Below are 19,218 nucleotides of genomic sequence, written 5' to 3'. Positions count from 1 at the left end.
TAATAAAATTTGTATCTTGTATATAGGAATATCAATTGGGCTGGTCTGGCCCGCCCCCAGAACCAACAGAACTCATAAATATTTGAGTCTGGCTTGGTTCCGTCCAAAAAAATGTTATATCTATAATCTATCATTTATATAGTAAAAGAGAATCATTGTAATAAATACATTCACACTATAATAGACATATGTCACATATTAAGAATTTTTCAGCCAAACTGTATATAAATGTGTTCACTATGTAATTTACATATTTTTTTAATATAAAACCCAAATACAAAATTTATGGATAATAAAACTTTACGGATTATATATAAGTTCCACATAAAAGATAATTTACAAGAAACTAATTGACATGTCTTCTCTTTCATAAATCTTTCAAACTCACTTATACAATATACTTCAGTGTTTTTTTATCAATACTAAACTCATATATAATTTTGCGAAGAATAATCGAGTGAAGTAATATAGAGAAATAGAAAGAACTTTCGGTGATACCTTCGAAAGGATCGAGTGAAAAGATCAAATTTTGCAAACAAAATCCTAAATCCTTTCAATCGTCGGTTGTTGATGGTAAATACATAACTATTTTTTTAGTTACGAGAATGTGTACACGTTTTAGAATCTTAGGTTTTTTCTTTTCTAAAAGGCCTAATTGTAAAATATTTGTTTTCATAAATGTTTGATGTTAAAAACTGATTGGGTCAAAATACAACACAATACACAAAAAAAAATGCAGCAAAACCAATTATATAAATTATTTTTATTGTTTACGGATGCAATTTGATTTTATTTATATGAAAAATCACTAATGTCTAAGCCTGTTTTATTTTGAAGTAATTTTATTTAAGAATTTTATCTTTCATGTGTTATTTTGATCAAAATTTCATTTAATATTAATTAATAGTAGATTTATATATTTATCAATTATATATATTTACATCTATTTATATAAAGTTGAGTTTGAATCTTTTCTAGGGTGTCCACCTAGGATGCCATGCTGGAAACTCACTCTTTCTGCGCTTGACACGTGGCGTCATTAATGAAATGATCGTATCATTTTGCCTGTGATGAATGGGTTTCTATTGGGTTTCAACTCAGCGTTATGTATTCGATGCCTAGAAATCACACGGTTGGATTGAAACCCTAATCAGAGTTGGTTCGCTGCTCATCGTCTTCACTCCTCTTCGATCGGCGACAAGACGATCCACATTCCGTAACGGTGGGCGTTTGATGTATTCGTCTTAAATCGTATTAAATCGTGATCCCATTACGAGACCTTCCGCTGATCTGTATATTGGTGTAATCAGGTATAAATATCCAAAGATCTCTCCTCTGTGAATCGCGCTCTCCATATTCATCTACGCATCTCGCACATATTCATATTTTTGCTCATCTCTCTTAATGGCTAGCTCAAATATTTCTTTTCTAATTTGAAGTCCTGGCGGTGCTCATCAGTTGTGGAGGCCAGATTGCTTCGTTTCTGGGACACTGAGAACATTATTATTTCTGGTGAGCTCTAGGCTGTCTATGAGTTTAAATGGTGTTGAATGAAAAGAACCTATCCAAATGCTGAAGTATAAAGGATGTCAATCCAATTCTAAGAGAACATGAACCACTAGGAATGCAAGACCATGCTTAAGCTAAATGCTATCAAGATAAGATAAGAGATTACACTAGAAAAGACTAGAAATGCAATAAAGCAAGAGACTTTCTTAAGATTATGAGATGAGAGGACTCATGGGATAAGGGACTTAGACTTTGGGTGATCAAACTCAAACTAAGGTGCCAGCTTTCAATCAATCTATCTACCTTAGACCTAGACACAAGACTAAACAAACTCTATCTCTAGATGAATGCTCATTTGCTTCCAAAACTCAAGCATCAAATCTCTTTGGTTGAATGTTTAGGAAGCAATCATTAATAATAAGTCTAATAGCCATCTTAACACCTTTAACAACAAATCTCTTTGGTAGAGTATGTTAAAAGCTTAAGAGAGTTGGTTCAGACATTTCATCAAACACCTTATGGGTGGAAAATGTCTAGAACTCAACTTTAGAGAGGCCAGCCCTAAAGAAGCATTAAAAACACTCTACTAGCAAGGAATAAGAAGGATCTACACCTAAACACCTTAGATCAAGCCTAATCACCCTTAATCTCCCTAACCCATGAATCCAAAAGTGGATCTACTCACTAATCACCATGATTACTCTTGAACCCATGAGGTTTCCAAGCTTAATCATGTTTAAGAAAGATGGATAAGAAATTATAAACACTCAAGAACACAAGAAGATGATGATTTGATTCAAGGTAAGAACTTTCACCAAAAGGTTTGTGTTTCTTAGAGAGAAGATAAGATAACTCTCCAAAATAGAGATTACAAAGTATTTATACTTAGGTTTAGGGTAAAGAGAGATACATAGGAACAAAGACAAGAGTGCCCCTTGGATAAGGCTAATTAGAACTTCAAAATAGTGTTTAAAATGACCCAAGGTTGAATTGGGTCGAACCGGACCGGTTTGAGAAAACCAACTTCGACCAATCTCTCCCTCAAGGTGCCTCACGCCCGGCTTGTGCTTCCCGGTCCTGCAATCCGGTCCTTGGCTTCACGCCCGGCTTGTGTATCCCGGTCTCGTCTCTCCGGTCTTCCTCTTCACGCCGGGATGTGCTTCCCGGTCTCGTCTCTCCGGTCTTGCTTCTTCACGCCCGGGATGTGCTTCTCGGTCTCTCCGGTCTTGCTTCTTCACGCCCGGGATGGTGATTCCGGTCTCGACCATTCCGGTCCAGTCGAGTCTAAGGAAGTACTTGCTTGGCTGAGCATCATTCTTCACCTCCTTTGGATCTTTGAACTCTCAAACACTTCACATCATCTCATAGTATGCTCCAACACCTGATAGGGACATATGAATGCAATATGGATCCTAAAGACACTAAGATCTAAGCTATATGATCAAAACGCACAAGATATGAAGGCTAAAAACATGTAATTATGCAAATATCAACTCCCCCACACTAGTCCTTTACTTGTCCTCAAGTAAACTTTCAAGAACTAAGGAGGAGAAGTTTGAAAACAGGGATTTCATAACCAAAAGATGCTCTTCTTACCTCTCATCCTAACAACCTTGCATAGTCATAACAACTAGCTAGAGGAAAACTTCCATTCTTCTCTAACTTCTCTAGGCCTATTCAACTCTTTTGATCTCTACACTCATCATCATGATTCCACAAACCCAAATTCAACAACTCTCTAACAATCATTAAGCAAACTCAATAGAAAATCTTGCAGATGGTCAAAAGGTCCAAGTCATTTGGTTTAGAAAGGAAATGTTTTTGTTTAATGATGAAATAGGAAGTTCAAAACAATCTTTTAAGGTGGTTTACTCTCAAAACAAAGTAGCTTTGGTAATGCACATAATATATCTAAGAAAGGATCATCTCATGCATACAATGCTCAATCTCCATTGTTCTACCCTTCCCATACATATACAAGCTCAAACTTCAACTTCAAGTGCCAAAACCCAACTCTCATCACTCACCAAGATATCCAAAGAACTCAAAACACTTCTTTAAAATAGAACTCTTTTCTTTTATGGAGTCAATCAAGGGATTTTCTCCTTTTTTTTTTAGATTCAACTTAGCTCTTCTAAACTTTGCTAGCCCCTTTTTTTTTTTTCATTTATTTTTTTATTTGATTTCTTTTTTTTTTATTTGGGGGCCAAGACATTAATGACTTGAGCTAAAGATCACAAATTACTATCCCTTGAGACAAGATAATCACTCTAGAGTTCTAAAAGTCTAATCTTCTCTTTCTTAACCAACCATACTCCCAAAGATGAAATCAACAACACTCACCACCCAATCCTAAGGTGCTAGACAAAGATGTGTCTAGTCTAGCTAGAATGGAGACTAAGCATTGTCGACCCCGATATCTCAACATTATGCACATTCAAAGCTTTCCAAAAAGACCTCACTCAACAATCAATGAAGGCTTGAAGAAAGCTTTGGGTTCAGGGTGTGGAGTGCCACTTGAATTTGTCAAAAAGATTGGCAAAAAGCATGGAGACAATTCAAGTGTGTATAAGCCATGACTCAGCACACAAATGACCATAAGCAAGAGACATTGAGTTTAAATAAGACAGGAGCAATCTTCAAAGAGAGAGTTTTCAAACAATCCAATGAGTTTCAAGAAGAGAATTCAAGGCACAAAGTCTACAAGCTATCAAGAGAATGCTCAATCTAGTTATAATGATTACAAAGGTTGCCAAAATGAGAACTTAGCATGAGCATCTTTACAAGGTAAAATCATCCCCTTATGCATGAATGCAACCTATATGAATTGCATCTAGACTCAATCCTAAAATGCAAATGATGCAATTAGATGCTTCTTTTTGTGTTTTTCAATTTTCAAATTTTATGGGTTTTCTATGCAATAACTATATACAATGCATGCTAAATGACAAGAAAACACAAGAACATTAGCAACTTGCACCTCCCCCACACTTAATTCATACAGTCTCTTGTGTGAAAAGTGGAGAGAGATGACCAAATAAATCTAAATGCAAATGAAAATGGTATATACAATGGAAGGTGTTGGAGTACCTCTATGGAGCGTGAGAAAAGGCTGATGCCTCGGAGTTGTCATCTTCATCAGTGGTGTCAAGAGAAGGAGATTTGTTTCCTGATTCTGAAGGGAAGATGTATGGGTTTCTCAAGCTGCGGAGAGACTGCTCCCTTGATTCTGGTGCGGATGGGTCATAGAGAGGCTGAGGTGGGGGCGTGATGAGAGCATCAATGTCAAAGTCCTCTGCCTTACATCCAGCTACAGCCCCTCTAGTCAAAACATCAGTCACCTTTCTCATGAAAATAGCTGAGGCCTTAGCTTGTCTCTTCACGGTTCGTCTCAGTTTCTTACATTTGTTGGTGAGCTTGTAAATGGTTCTATCCTGAGCTCTGCTCCACCTCTGGAGGGTACTGATCTGATCATGAGCGTCGCGAAGGGGGCCAAGAGGTAAAGCACCTGTGAACTGGTCGAACTTGTAGCGAGGAGGGCCAAAAAGGTGTTCATTGGCCTTACTTGTGTACCCCTGAAGATATACCTCGTCGCTGCTTCCTGTTGTTGGCGTTTGAGTCACAGGGCCAAGTGCTCCATGGCATTTGAGCAAGTGCTCCTCATCAATATCGAACCTGATTGCACCCGGACTTGTCAAGGTGGTGAGCGGGTAGTTGGGAAGAACAATCTCAGCTTTCTTGTTGAGCCTCTTGTATGAGTAGACACACCTTCCATCTAATGTCCCTGCTAGGAATTGGACCTTCTGGAGGTACTTTCCATTCAAGTAAGCTGGACCTGATTTATCAGTTCCCAAATCAATCCCCAAGTAACCAAGTAGTGGGGTTATCCAGCCACCGATCCCAATCTGAGGTTCTGAATCGCGGTTTGTCCAAGCCCAATCCTTATAGTACATGAGGCGCGTCACAAAGTATCCCACCATACCAAAATCATTGTAGAAGTCATCAGGGACAATGGGTAACTGAGGGTGGGAGGCAAAGTGTTGGACAGCTTGATGAAGAAATCTCAATTCCTCTCCAGCGATATTACTCACCTCCTTCTTGTAGAACAAGGTGTGGATAAGGAACCTGTGGAGATAGCGCAAGGTAGGCTGCTTGATGGCTGTGCTTCTGTCTTTCCTACCCTCTCTTCCCTTTCCTGATATCAATTTCCAAGTTAGGTCTTCGATTCCTTTGCCTTTGGTGCATTGGTGAGCTGAGGAAGAGCTGGATTCCTCCCATCATGGAGGCCAAGAGCTTCTCCAATCTCTGTGAAGGACATGGTGTAAGACTGACCAGCGATCTTAAAGGTGATTCTTCCCCAACCTTGCTGTGCAATCTTCTTGGTGTGAAATGTTGCTTCAAGAGTAGACAAGAACTGACAAGAGACCTCGGGATAAGTTTGGTAAGCCACTGAATAGAAGCTGCCTATCTTCACGAACTCTAGCATCTCCTTAACATCATCATCAAGATACAACCCCTGTAAGATGGACCTGTCCACAAATCTTGTTGGAGGCCAAGCAATACCTTTCCTCATTTGCTCCATGATGTCTTGCATAATTGCATTGTTCACCCATCCCTTTTCATGCATTTTCATCATGTAGGTTAGATTCTAGCCATTTTTAGGTTGCATTTTGCATACATGAGTCCTTATCAGGTATTGGAGCATCTTATGGAGCTTTTGGAGACATTGGGATGCATTTGGAGCTCAAAAGATGTGAAAAGGAGGATGATTGGACGAGAAGAGGCTGGAGCGACCTGCAGAGGTCGCTGTGAGACCTCGCTCCAGCCGGAGCGACCTTGACGACCAAAGCTAGAGCGACCACTCCAAGTCGCTCGGCTTTACACGGCTCGAAGACGAAGAAAATGCTCCGGAGCGACCCCTCGCAGCGACCATCCGAGGTCGCTCCCAAGGCCAGAGCGACGTGCTGGAGCGACCTGTGGAGGTCGCTGCGTGTTTCTTATTTTCGATTTCTTTTTAATTCAATGTGGGAACCGAAATTCGCACTGTCGATTTTAGTTAAGTTAAAACGTAGGAAAACTAAGTTGACCTAGTTTTCCCCGAGGATCCCGGCTATCTGCTGGGCCACGCACGACAAAGTTAAGACAAGTCTAATTCGAGAATAAATGCGTAAAATAAATAGAGCAAAAAGAAAGAATCTTATTTCCGAATCTGCGGAGAGCGTTTGGACAACAGGTCGAGATCTCGGCCGCAAGAGCTGTCGATCGTCGCTAGTCTCGAAACCTAGATCTAACCTAGTTGAGTCGCAGCTCGCTAAAAAAGGAAATAAGCGCCTAAGTTCTAAATTGCTCTGGAGTGGTTTCTTTCTTCTGATTTCGGATCCCCCTTCCTCTGCTCCTAGCATTGCTTATATACTCCTATATGACGGTCTATCCTTGATGGGCTGAGTCTGCCGCGGGCTGGACTTTTTCCATTTTCGTCGGCTTTCGTGTTTATCAGGAAAGTTGACATTTATCTTTTCGGAAAGTTGACATTTATCTTTTCGGAAGTTTAACATTTATCTTGTCAGGTGAAGATAATTGTAAACCGTCGCATCTATCCTTTTAGGAAATCGTAAATGGATCGTCAGATCGGGTTTGGTCCCTTTCGGGCCGTCTTCCGGACTTCCGCTGTTTTTTCTACGATTTCTTTGAAAGGATGCTCCTACTTGGATGTCGAGTCTTTCGGAAGATCTTCGATCTATTGCCGAGGTGAATGGTGTTTTAAGATAACCATCACCGTTTTATACGAAGTCTTCCTATCCGTTGACGTCTTAGGGGTTCTTCGAAATCCCGGAGCAGAAAAAGGAGTTTTGTTTGCCGGGACTTGGAAAGTCGCAAACACGGATTTCTGGCGACCCGGAGGCCTGGAACTTACGCACGAAGACTAGCCATCCAATGATCCGAGCCAGCACGGGGCTAGCCCCGGCGACCACGGCCAGCACGGGCGCTAGCCGCCGGCGGCCACGGCCAGCACGGGGCTAGCCGCCCGGCGGCCACGTCCAGCACGGGGCTAGCCGCCCGGCGGCCACGGCCAGCACGGGCGCTAGCCGCCGGCGGCCACGGCCAGCACGGGGCTAGCCGCCGGCGGCCACGGCCAGCACGGGGCTAGCCGCCCGGCGGCCACGGCCAGCACGGGCGCTAGCCGCCGGCGGCCACGGCCAGCACGGGGCTAGCAGCCCGGCGGCCACGGCCAGCACGGGCGCTAGCCGCCGGCGGCCACGGCCAGCACGGGGTTAGCCGCCCGGCGGCCACGGCCACGACCGGGGTCGGCTGTTCGTTTCCTTCGGTTTGTGCGTTTTTCTGCGTTTTTAGTTTTTCCGTAGGTTTTTCCTTGTGTAGAGAATGTATCTAGCTGTTGATTTCGAGATGATTAATCTCGAACTTTAATGTTTTCCCGAGGTTTCTCGATTAACAATTGGTCTCTCGAGGTTGCTCTTACATCTTTCATTTTTTCCGAGATTTTCGGACATCGATTTCGTCTTGACCGATTTTGACCCCAACATTTAGCCCCCCAGCTAGCTAGGAATCGTAGGGTTTGGAGGTCCTAGCTTGCGGTATGGTTCATGAGGAAAGTATGGAGACGAAATCGTGTCGAAGTTCGGGGTGAATAATAAATTTTTTTGCCTATAAGTACTTGTGCATTCTTTACCATTCTTACTTCACCCAAGAATCTCAAGTTAATCTCTCTCTTGCAAATTCTCTCTCTACTTTTTAAGAAAAGAATGACTTCAAGATCAAAATCCTCGAGGAGGCAGTCTCACTCGTCCTCGGATAGTTTTCACGCTGAGGAAGAAAATCCGAAGCCCGAGGTTTCAGAGATCAACAGGAACACGTACTGCGACGCTGTCTTTGGCACTGATGCTCCCCTTCCCGTGATCCCGATTCCCCGGCGACCTCTGAGGGCGCGTAGAGAAATTGACTCACGAGCGAAGTATCCCCGAATATCTCGAAACTCTTCGAGAGTTTTATGGAGTTCCGGAGGGAGTCGTGTTTCGCATTCCCCGCGGGAATGAGAGTTCGGAGCATCCTCCGGAAGGTTACTTTACTTGTTACGAGGCGTTCTTGACGCAATGTCGACTGTGGTTCCCAATCCCTGGGGTCATTGTTCAGGCCCTCGACCGTTTCGGAATCGCAATCAGCCAGCTGAACGTGTCAGCTTTGGAGAGCTGGCTCGGCGTTGTGATTTTGAGTTACGAGTTAGGGATATACCTTAGCCCTGCCGATTTCGAAGGGTTATGGAACTCCAAGGCGACGAGCATCAATGGAGTATACTCCATGAAGGCGAGGACCAATTTTTCGGTAATCAATGGAGTTACCTCGCACGCCAAGGATCATGTCGATCGTTTCTTTTTTGTGAGGATAGATGGAGAGTCTGTCGAGGAAGGCTTTCTCCACCTATTCCCGACGGACTGGTTGTACCAGCGAGGTAAGATTGTCGCATTCCCTCTCTTATAATCCGAAAGGCGAATACTGAACGTGCATTTGTTTTTTTTTTTTTTTTTTTTTTTTTTTTTTTAGAGAACAGGTGTCTCGCACATGTTCCTTCCGATCTTTCGGTCAAGAGGGATATCTTTAGGTCGAGGCCTTGCTCTTGGAACTCCTTCACTCTCGACCGGGTTCGAGGGGCGGTCGCGCTTCACCGATCGCGAGGTGGTACGCGGCCCTGTGTCGACGATAGGTCCTACGTTTTTGCCCCTTTGAGGCAGAGGCGGAGACCTCGTAAGGATAAAGGGATCGTTTTCGAGACCTTGTCGGGAGATGGCGCGCCGCCGAGATACGATCCTGGCTTTACCTCAGAGAATCGGGATGTTCCTCCCCCGGGTGACTTCTTTGACGAACTCCCTCCGGCATTTTCCCGTGACGAGTTTTTGGACAACGAGGAGAGGGACAAGGTGACTGCGGAGGGTGCTCGCTTGGTCAACGAGGTTTGTTTTTGAAACTTGAGTAACTCCTCTTTTCTTTTTATTTGACCTTGGCTTCTTTGCAGGCCGTGAGAGTTTGGAATGCATCGATTGATGGGAGTTTCCGCACTGCCCGGCTGGCCCGTTTCAAAGCGGAGGAAACGGAAAGGGAATTTGCTAAGTATCGGTTGGAGGTGGAGGAGCAAAATCGCCGGCAAGCCAAGGTCCAGGCTCGAGCCCTCGCTCGTGCGGAAAGGAGCGGACGGAGAAGAGCTGCCGCCGAGATGAACCGAAGGGCCGAAATTTTTTCTACTGAGTTCGAAGCGTACAAAGAGGCTCAGGACTTTGTAGGTGATTTTCGCGAGTGCCGTGGTTCGGTCGGTACCCTCAGCAAGATGCAGCGTGAGGACTTCTCTCTTTCCGGCGAACTTGCCACGATGGATGGCTCGATGAGAATATGTGCCAATGCCGAATCCTTTGTTCCTCCGATCGAAGGGAGAATTCGAGAACTCTGGAATCCTATCCAAGTCTCGGAAGATACGGCGGATGTAGGCGAGGGTTCAAATGCAGGCGACGGGGGTGAAGAGGTCGACCAGCCCGATTCTTCGTTCGGAATTTCTCTAACCGACTGCTATGCATTTGATTATAATTTGTGATAGGCCAAATGTGGCCGTTTGTATGTATGTGTTGCGACCCTTAGGAGGTCGCGTGACTTTATGTTTTTCGGGATCGGCCGTTGGTGGCTTTCGAATCCCTGTTATAAATGCCTTTTATGAACTATGCGTTTTGATTTATACTTTCGTCAAGTGTAGAGGGTTTGAATACGTGTAGTCACTTCGCATTCAATCTCTTTTTTTTTTTGCGCTAGGTCCGTAGGTCGCTTTGTAGCGAACGTTAGGTTTGTAAGCGATAAGAGGCAAATTTTGGGATCTCGTATTCTGGATACTTATGCCTATGAGATGTCTTAGATACCAGCAAGGCCGGGTTTAGGGCAAGACCTAGGTCTACTTTCGGACTGAAGCTGTGCGATGACAAATCGGCTTTCGTTTTGCTTGTTTGCGATTTTGACCTGACTCGTACCGTTCTAGAATCTGCGAAGTGCTTATCGGCTTATATGATTCGTTTGGATACGAGTCGAGCTACTTCCTTTACGAAGAGCTAACCAAAATTTGGATTTTTTGTATAGCGCGCTATGATATCCTTGTCGGATGCAAAAGGACTTCGTTAGAAGCCGGACTACGAATTTGATTGAGTGAAACGTTTCTATATTTTTCCGTCGGGGCCAATCGACGGAAGCGAATTTTAGAGTCGCGGATGGACTGTTTTGTGGAGTTTTTAGAGTCGCGGATGGACTGTTTGGAGGAAAATGGAGAATCAAGACTTTTTGGGAACTAACGACGTCTCGCGTTCCTCAAAGATATGATTTTCGTTTTCCTTAATGTTTATGCGTTGAGTAAGCATTTGAATCAAAATGATTTATAATTTATAATGTAGACTACATGCGAAAAGTGTTTTTGCGGGAGTACAAGGATATCCGTCCCCATCTCCCCCCCCTTTTTGGCGAGGGGGATAGCTGAACTCGTCGGGTTGCGACGAGCTGCCTACGTACCTCTTGCGAGGATCAAGCCATCTCGTAGTTCTGTTTCTATCACGGTTGTTATTACTCCACGATTTCTGGCGCCTTGACTGTTTCAGCTAAGTCGGCGGTCGCGTCGGGAGTTGGATCATCCGTTTTTTCGGCGACGGACTCGAGGATTTTTCCAGTATCCTGAGTTGTGGCCTGTTCGGACAAATCCGAGTTGCTTTTTGCTGAGTTCTCGGAGGTACTCAGGTTCTTCTTGGTTCGCTTCGGGTTAGCTACTGGGGCGTTCCGATTGCTGCGAAGTTTATGTTCGGCTAGGAAGCAGAGTCGCGACTGTTTTTGGCTTCCCCAGATTACCGCTGTTCCAGTTGGTGTTGGAAACTTGACGCCGAGATGGTAAGTGGACGGGACTGCCTTCATGGCATTTATCCAAGGAGTTCCCATTATGGCGTTATAGATAGCCGGGTTATCCACTACCGCGAATTCGACGATCTTCGTGACTTCTTTAGCCATGACCGGGAGTCTGATTTTTCCGAGGGTCATGGATGTGACGCCCGAGAATCCAGTTAGTGGTCTTGGCTCTGGGATGACTTCTCCGAGGGGTATGTTCATCCTCTGCAGAGTGTCGCGGAACATGATATTGACCGTGCTTCCTGTGTCGATGAGGATGCGGCCGACTTCGAGATCTTGAATCACCAAGTCGATGACCAGAGGATCGTAGTGGGGTTTATCGAGTCCGGTCGTATCCTGTTCCTCGAAGGTGATTGCGTGACTGGGAACGTCGTCCTCCGGACACCATCCGGGGCTTGTCTCGGCCTTCCGTCCGTAGGCTTTGATCGACGACACGGAGTCCTGGTAAAAATGCGATCCTCCGATGACCATGTTGATCCTTTGGCGGTTGTTGTTGTTTCCTTCGCCGTCTTGTCTCCGTTCGCGTTTTTCGCCCGATTGAGTTCCAGGAGCGTTATTGGGATTGGCTCCGTCGGTCCTCGGCGGACGGTCAGAATCTAGGATCAGGTCTTTCATGCTCTTGACCGTTGCTAGTTTGCCGTCGAGCAGCTTCATAATGAGTCTAGCGCCGAGGACTTTGCAGTTGGCGGTGGAGTGACCTCTCGTCTGATGGAACTCGCAGCTGGAATTGTCCTTGTACGAGTTCCGCGTCCAGGTGTTTCCGGAGGTCCTTCCTTGTTCGGAATTAACGGCGTAATTATGTTCGCCTTGGACGTCTTCCCCCTCGTGATGGACGTACTTGTCGTTACGAGAGGTTTTCTTCTTGCCGGACGCTTTCGGCGGTCCATGCTTTTGCGCTAGGATTTTCATCTCTTCTTCCATGATGATGAAATCCGTTGCCTTGTGGAGGGTATCTTGGATGGTGCGTGGCCTTTCCAGAGAAATCCACTTTCGGAATTTCGATTTGTACCAGAGGTTCTTCCTCAGGGCGTCGATGGCGACTCTATCGCTGAGGCCTGTTACCCTGGACATCACGAGTTTGAACCTCTTTATGTAGTCGCGGAGCGGTTCGTCTTCCTTTTGAATTAGACTCCAAAGGTCTACGTCGGAAGTTTCCCTGTCCATGAACATGGAGAATTGCTTCAGAAAAGCCGAAGCAAGCTGGCGGAAACTTCCGATGGAGTTTCTTTTCAAGTGTGAGAACCACTCGAGCGCAGCACCTCTGAGGTTCTCGACGAATAGGAGACAGCAGCCGACATCCTTTTCCCGCTCCGGAAGTTTAGACCTTGCCATTGCAATCTGGAAAGACTGCAGATGTGCCTTTGGATCTGTGGTTCCATCGTAGGTGGGAAGCTTTATTTTCCCAGGATCCGAGACTCGCGCCTCCGTGATTCGAGAGGTGAACGGGGTTTTTCTCGACTCCTCGAGGAGCAGGTCGATCTCGGGGGCAGTGCTGGTCGCGTGGTGAATCTGCGATTTTACCGCTTTCACCTCGGCTGCAGTTTTGGCGATGTACTCGCGCAGATCGTGAATCTCGCTGGCGCCGTTTGCGCTCTTCTGTCTACGCTGGCGGCGATAGGCCCGAGTCTGGTCCTCAGCCAACCTTTCTTGCTCTGACCAGTAGAGGTCTTCTTCCTCTTCTGTCATGGGTTTTTCGAAGGCTGCCGCCAGTCGAGCTGACTGACTTCGGGTCCTTCGGTGGTGGATGTCGGCGTCTTCGTCGGACGGATCCGATTGATCGCTGACATCCAGATTGATTCTTTCGACGTCGTCTCCTTCGTTGTCCCTTGCGGGAGGTGGAAGGTTGCCCGTCGTTTTCTTCTGCCCCGTCGGAGTGGTATCGTCAGGGACGAGTTCCGGGGATTTTCTCGGGGCATCTTTTTCTTGGTCTTCGGAAGTTCCGAAGTCCAGCCTCCTGACACGCCTCACCTTGGTGGATCCGCGCGGGAGTTTGCTTTTCGCTGTTAAGGTATTGACCTGTTTAGCGAGTGAAGCCATTAGTTTCTCCTGTTCTTCCGACCGTTTCTGGGCGGTGGCGAACAGTTCCTTCATCTGGTCCAGCATCGCGGTGTTTGCCTCGGCAGTGACCGTCGATACGTTTCCGTCAGGAGTCTTTCAGCGTTGACATCGACGGCTGGTCCGTCGTGTGTTTGCTTGTCTTTTTCCGCGTCAACAGACATGCTTAACCGGGCGTGCGTAGTTGCGAGAAAGATAAGCCGTGAATCCCCCTCCTTCTAGCGCCAAACTGTGGGAACCGAAATTCGCACTGTCGATTTTAGTTAAGTTAAAACGTAGGAAAACTAAGTTGACCTAGTTTTCCCCGAGGATCCCGGCTATCTGCTGGCCACGCACGACAAAGTTAAGACAAGTCTAATTCGAGAATAAATGCGTAAAATAAATAGAGCAAAAAGAAAGAATCTTATTTCCGAATCTGCGGAGAGCGTTTGGACAACAGGTCGAGATCTCGGCCGCAAGAGCTGTCGATCGTCGCTAGTCTCGAAACCTAGATCTAACCTAGTTGAGTCGCAGCTCGCTAAAAAGGAAATAAGCGCCTAAGTTCTAAATTGCTCTGGAGTGGTTTCTTTCTTCTGATTTCGGATCCCCCTTCCTCTGCTCCTAGCATTGCTTATATACTCCCTATATGACGGTCTATCATTGATGGGCTGAGTCTGCCGCGGGCTGGACTTTTTCCATTTTCGTCGGCTTTCGTGTTTATCAGGAAAGTTGACATTTATCTTTTCGGAAAGTTGACATTTATCTTTTCGGAAGTTTAACATTTATCTTGTAGGCGAAGATAATTGTAAACCGTCGCATCTATCCTTTTAGGAAATCGTAAATGGATCGTCTGATCGGGTTTGGTCCCTTTCGGGCCGTCTTCCGGACTTCCGCTGTTTTTTCTACGATTTCTTTGAAAGGATGCTCCTACTTGGATGTCGAGTCTTTCGGAAGATCTTCGATCTATTGCCGAGGTGAATGGTGTTTAAGATAACCATCACCGTTTTATACGAAGTCTTCCTATCCGTTGACGTCTTAGGGGTTCTTCGAAATCCCGGAGCAGAAAAAGGAGTTTTGTTTGGGGACTCGGAAAGTCGCAAAACACGGATTTCTGGCGACCCGGAGGCCTGGAACTTACGCACGAAGACTAGCCATCCAACGCTCCGAGCCAGCACGGGGCTAGCCGCCCGGCGACCACGGCCAGCACGGGCGCTAGCCGCCGGCGGCCACGGCCAGCACGGGGCTAGCCGCCCGGCGGCCACGGCCAGCACGGGCGCTAGCCGCCGGCGGCCACGGCCAGCACGGGGCTAGCCGCCCGGCGGCCACGGCCAGCACGGGCGCTAGCCGCCGGCGGCCACGGCCAGCACGGGCTAGCCGCCCGGCGGCCACGGCCAGCACGGGCGCTAGCCGCCGGCGGCCACGGCCAGCACGGGGCTAGCAGCCTGGCGGCCACGGCCTGCACGGGCGCTAGCCGCCGGCGGCCACGGCCAGCACGGGGCTAGCCGCCCGGCGGCCACGGCCAGCACAGGCGCTAGCCGCCGGCGGCCACGGCCAGCACGGGGCTAGCCGCCCGGCGACCACGGCCACGACCGGGGTCGGCTGTTCGTTTCCTTCGGTTTGTGCGTTTTTCTGCGTTTTTAGTTTTTCCGTAGGTTTTTCCTTGTGTAGAGAATGTATCTAGCTGTTGATTTCGAGATGATTAATCTCGAACTTTAATGTTTTCCCGAGGTTTCTCGATTAACAATTGGTCTCTCGAGGTTGCTCTTACATCTTTCATATTTTTCCGAGATTTTCGGACATCGATTTCGTCTTGACCGATTTTGACCCCAACATTCAAGGACCTATTTGCAATTACTTATGTCGTTTTGGCACTCTGAAAAACCTAAGTTTAAGACTGATTGTAGCCACTTTTGGGCGGATTATATTTTGTTAAAGAAAAAACCACAAAATACTCTTGGAAAGTTCATCTTTTGGATTCATTGTTCTATTGTTATTGATTTCTTATTGATTTCCTGTGTTCATCTACATGTTTAATCTGAAATCCAGTATGGGTTTAAGGTTTAACATGAAGATTAGTGAGTAGTTCTCTTTTGAATTCATGGGTTAGGGAGACTAGGGTGATTAGGTTAGATCAAGGATGTTTTTAGTGTAGATCAATCTCAAGCCTTGCTAGTAGAGTGTTCTTATAGCCTCTTTCGATATGATCATTCGAAAGTTGTTCTCTAGACATTTCCCACCAAAAAGGTGTTTGTTGAAATGTCTGAGACAACTCTGCTAGGCTCTTAATGCATCTTGCCAAAGATATTTGTTGTTAAGAGTGTTAGGATAGCTAATAAACCTGTTCTTACTGATTGCTTTCATATCATTCAGCCAAAGAGATTTGATGTTTGAGATGTGTTAGCAAATGAGCATTCATCTAGATATAGAGCTTGCTTAGGATCGTGTTTAGGCTTAAGGTCATTTGTTTGATTCATCATTTGTCATCCTTGTTTGATACTTGATCACCCGAAATCATATTCCTATGCCCATGAGTTCTCTTTTATCATATTTAAGCAAGTCATTCATTTACTGCGCCTTAGTTCTATCTTGTCATCATAATTAATCATTGTTACTGAAATCATTTTAAATCATTGTTGCATTTAGATTAAGTAAGTGCTTGCATTCTTAGTGCTTGAAATCCCTCAGAACTGGTTCGACATATTACTTCCATTTTACTATCATTTGACTTAGGAGCCTCAAAAACTCCTAACATCAAATTGGCACCGTTGCCAAATTCTGAGTAGATTTGAACATTGAGATTTAGTAACTTGCTTGAGACTAAATCATTTTTTTTTTATTTTGCTGATTACTGATTCTCCTTCTTCAATTCCCTTTTGATCTGCAGGTGTATGAACTTGAGGAGCAGGGGTCCAACAAACCTAGTTCCAAGAGCAGCAGACATCCGAGCTTTAGAGAGGGAGTGTGCTAGAAAAAGGAGAGAAGAGGAGCAACAGGCTCACATACAGGATCCGAACATTGAAATGGCTGACCCACAAGCGAATGGCGATGGCAACGCCCCACCAGCTCGACCTATTGGTGCCTATGACCGCCCAACTAACCATGGCCACCTGTTAGGAATCAGAGCACCAGTTGTGGCAGCAAACAACTTTGAGATCAAGTCAGGGTTGCTGAACCAGATTGAGAACAACAAGTTTCATGGTCTGGCTGCAGAGAATCCATTCGACCACTTGGACAGTTTTGATAGATACTGTGGTCTCTCCAAAACCAATGGTGTATCAAGAGATGCTTTCAAGCTCAAGCTTTTCCCTTTCTCTTTGGGGGATAAGGCACGTCAGTGGGAGAAGTCTCTGCCAAGCAGCTCCATCACCACTTGGGATGACTGCAAGAAAGCTTTCCTAGAGAAATTCTTCTCTACTTCCAAGACGGCTGACTACAGGAATGAGATATCCGGATTCAAGCAGAAGAACTTGGAAGGATTCAGTGAAGCATGGGAAATGTTCAATGGCTACCTAGCTCAATGCCCACACCATGGTTTCAACAAGGAAAGCTTGCTTAGCACATTCTACAGAGGTGCCTTACTTGAGTACAGAGCAAGATTGGATACTGCAAGTAATGGGAACTTCTTGGACAGAACAGAAGAAGAGGCAGGGAAACTTGTTGAAAACATGGTCAAGAGTGATGTTGTCTACAGTGGGGATCATGACAGAGCTGATAGGTCAGCAGACAAGCAGACAAGAAAAGAGATAAAGGCTTTGCAGGATAAGATTGACATCCTCATTGCTGATAAAGCTTCTCAAGCTCAGATGAACCTTGTTGGCAACCCACAGCACGAGATACCAGCTGCTGTCAATGAGGTTGAAGGTCTGGAAGGTCAGGAAGAGTTGTGTTTATCAACAACAATGGTACATGGTACAAGAAGGAGCCAAACTTTCAGTACAACAACTATCAGCAGAGACCTTATTCTAACAACCAGCAGAATGGATATCAGCCTAGGAACAACCAGCAAGGTGGCTATCAGCAAAAGCAAAACCCTCCTCCTGGTTTTTCCAACCAAGGTCAGAACTCTTCTCAACAGCAGCCTGCTCCATCTAGCTCTACACCCCAAGAGAGCAGCACTGATGCACTTCTGAAAAAAATCTTGGAGTCACAGACTAGAAGTGAGAAGCATGTTAGTTATGAGCTGAAAAACCTTTACAACAAGATTGATGGAAGCTACAATGATCTCAACAACAAGTTCAGAGCTTTGGAGAACCAATTTGCTTCCATGAACACTCAGCAAAATCGCCAACAAGGCTCTCTACCTGGAAAACCTAAGCAGAATCCAAGGATGCAAAAGCTATCACACTTAGGAGTGGTAAGGAGTTACCTCCTAGAACTCTCACCAAGGATGCTGAGTGGGGAACCGAAATTCGCACTGTCGATTTTAGTTAAGTTCAAACGTAGGAAAACTAAGTTGACCTAGTTTTCCCCGAGGCTCCCAGCTATCTCCTGGGCCACGCACGACAAAGTTAATACGAGTCTAGTTTGGGAATAAATGCGTAAAATAAAGAGAGCAAAAAGAAAGAATCTTATTTCCGAATCTGCGGAGAGCATTGGACAACAGGTCGAGATCTCGGCCGCAAGAGCTGTCGATCGTCGCTAGCTCAAAACCTAGATCTAACCTAGTTGAGTCGCAGCTCGCTAAAAAAGGAAATAAGCGCCTAAGTTCTAAGTTGCTCTGGAGTGGTTTCTTTCTTCTGATTTTGGATCCCCCTTCCTCTGCTCCTAGCTTTGCTTATATACTCCCATATGACGGTCTATCCTTGATGGCTGAGTCCACCGCGGGCTGGACTTTTTCCATTTTGTCGGCTTTCGTGTTTATCGGGAAAGTTGACATTTATCTTTTCGGAAAGTTGACATTTATCTTTTCGGAAGTTTAACATTTATCTTGTCATGCGAAGATAATTGTAAACCGTCGTATCTATCCTTTTAGAATATCGTAAACGGGTTGTTCGATCGGGTTTGGTCCCTTTCGGGCCGTCTTCCGGTCTTCCGCTGTTTTCTACGATTTTCTTTGAAAGAATGCTACTACTTGGATGTCGAGTCTTTCGGAAGATCTTCGATCCATTGCTGAGGCACATGGTGTTTTAAGATAACCATCACCGTTTTATACAAAGCCTTCCTGTCCGTTGACGTCTACGGTTCTTTGGAATCTTGGAGCAGGAAAGGAGTTTTGTTTGCGGGATCTCGGAAAGTCGCAAAACACGGATTTCTGGCGACCCGGAGGCCTAGAACTTACGCACGAAGACTAGCCGTCCGATGACCCGAGCCAGCACGGGGCTAGCCGCCTGGCGACCACGGCCAGCACGGGCGCTAGCCGCCGGCGGCCACGGCCAGCACGGGGCTAGCCGCCCGGCGGCCACGGCCAGCACGGGCGCTAGCCGCCGGCGGCCACGGCCAGCACGGGGCTAGCCGCCCGGCGGCCACGGCCAGCACGGGGCTAGCCGCCCGGCGGCCACGGCCAGCACGGGCGCTAGCCGCCGGCGGCCACGGCCAGCACGGGCTAGCCGCCCGGCGGCCACGGCCAGCACGGGCGCTAGCCGCCGGCGGCCAGGCCAGCACGGGGCTAGCCGCCCGGCGGCCACGGCCAGCACGGGCGCTAGCCGCCGGCGGCCACGGCCAGCACGGGGCTAGCCGCCCGGCGGCCACTGCCACGCCCGGAGTTGGCTGCTCGGTTCCTTCGGCGTGTGCGTGTTTTTTGCG

At 46.5% G+C, this 19,218-nt stretch overlaps 1 non-coding gene across 1 annotated transcript; it reads right to left on the bottom strand.

Annotated features, from left to right (window-relative positions):
• Positions 1-16,903: 16,903 nt before the first annotated feature.
• On the bottom strand, positions 16,904-17,011 carry LOC130504741 (small nucleolar RNA R71). Its single transcript, XR_008941375.1, has one exon. It is a non-coding gene; the product is annotated as a small nucleolar RNA R71 (small nucleolar RNA).
• Positions 17,012-19,218: the final 2,207 nt, after the last annotated feature.

This window comes from Raphanus sativus, unplaced genomic scaffold (assembly GCF_000801105.2).
Source record: "Raphanus sativus cultivar WK10039 unplaced genomic scaffold, ASM80110v3 Scaffold1775, whole genome shotgun sequence".
In the NCBI taxonomy this organism is placed as follows: Eukaryota; Viridiplantae; Streptophyta; class Magnoliopsida; order Brassicales; family Brassicaceae; genus Raphanus; species Raphanus sativus.
The sequence above is the reverse complement of the archived record's forward strand: the minus strand, read 5'-3'. Positions and strand labels throughout refer to the sequence as shown.